Below are 1,697 nucleotides of genomic sequence, written 5' to 3'. Positions count from 1 at the left end.
CACTAAGAAGAATATATGCAGTGTATTATTTGTTGAAACTGTACTTTCGATTTGATTTGAAACTGTCTCATTGCTATATGTTAATCAATAAAACATTGAAAAGAAAAAAAAAACTACGACAACGATCTACAACAAAGGTCAGAAGACACTTCTATGCAAAATGACGAGAAAGAACAAATGCAACCTCAGAACCCAAGCCCACCCATAACAAGTGCAGAGGACACTAACACAGAACAAATTGGGAATCCCACAGCTGAAAGAAATGAATCAACAGCTTCTGAAATAAAAAAAACAGCTGCAGAAAGGTACAGAGGAACTCAGATTGGAAATAAAAAAAGAAAACCCTGAATTAATAACATCTGCAGGAAAAAATCAAATGTATGAAACATATGGAGGAAACGCAATGCCCACTCAGAACAAGTGAGGAGGACACTAGCTTGGCTCAAACGTATGAATTAATAGTGTCGATTAAAATAAGCAACTTCAGAAAGATATAGAGGAACTCAGCGTGCAATTCTTTTCTGAAATGAAAAAAGAAATCTCAGAATTCATAGCATCAAAAATAAAGAAGAAACTGCAGAAACATAGGGAGGAAACCCAATCTGAAAAAAAAAAATGCAATAAAAGATTTAATAACTGCTTCAAAAAAAGACACTGACAAAAAAAAAATAGAGATTACAAAAATGACGGATTCCTTGAATGAGTAATAAAAGAAAGAAATAGATCACATGAAGCAGAGTCAAAGAGATATATAGGAAATTAAAATCTCAATCACAAGCTTGCAAAACCATTTAAGTGAAAGTGAACACAGAGTTTCAGATCTTGAAGATGCTGGTGCGGCTAGTGAAAAGGTAAAAAAGGATCTCTTAAAAACAACGAATATACAGGAAAGAATGATGCAAGATGATGCAAAGATGAACAATGCAAAGAATGATGCAAGATGATGCAAAGATGAACAATGTGAGACTAATAGGCATCAATAAGAAAGAAGGAGTCAATACAAATGACATTGAAAAAATATGGGCAGAAGTAATAGCAGAAAATTTCCCAAATATGAGGAAACAATCTGACATTCAGGTAACCGAAGCGTACAGAACGTCAAGTAACCTCAACCCAATGAAAAACACACCGAGACATATAATAGTCAAGATCCCAGAAAATCAGCACAAGAATAATATACTGAAAGCCGCTGGGGAAAAGAAGCAGACCACATTAAAAAGAAAACCCAACAGAATTACGGCCGACTTCTCTTCACAAACCATGAAGGCAAGAAGAGCATGGAGCAGAGTACTTCAACTCCTGCATGAAAACAATTTCCAGCCCAGACTACTATACCCTACAAAACTCTCTTTCAAGGTTGATGGAGAAGTGAAATACTTTCATGACAAAGAACAGCTAAACAATTTCATGATGACAAAGCCAACCCTATACAGCCTACTTGAAAGATGTTCTAGACAGGGACCAAAATGATAGGAACTCCACAAATGAGATCAGAACAACCAACTAAATAGGGCAAGCAATTAAACACAGGAGAAAAAGGAGTAAATGACGACAGGTAAGTAACATGTCAACTGTAAGTCAATACATCTCATTTCTAACCATTGATGTAAATGGACTCAATTCACCAATTAAGAGAAATAGACTGGCACAGTGGATTAGGAAACAAAATCCAACAATATGCTGTATACAAGAAACAC

At 35.5% G+C, this 1,697-nt stretch overlaps 1 protein-coding gene across 1 annotated transcript in view; it reads right to left on the bottom strand.

Annotated features, from left to right (window-relative positions):
- The window catches only part of Hltf (helicase like transcription factor), a 177,718-nt gene that overhangs the window by 43,793 nt on the left and 132,228 nt on the right, over positions 1-1,697 (bottom strand). The window lies entirely within an intron of this gene.

This window comes from Octodon degus, unplaced genomic scaffold (genome assembly GCF_000260255.1).
Source record: "Octodon degus isolate 3935 unplaced genomic scaffold, OctDeg1.0 scaffold00028, whole genome shotgun sequence".
Lineage (NCBI taxonomy): Eukaryota > Metazoa > Chordata > Mammalia > Rodentia > Octodontidae > Octodon > Octodon degus.
The sequence above is the reverse complement of the archived record's forward strand: the minus strand, read 5'-3'. Positions and strand labels throughout refer to the sequence as shown.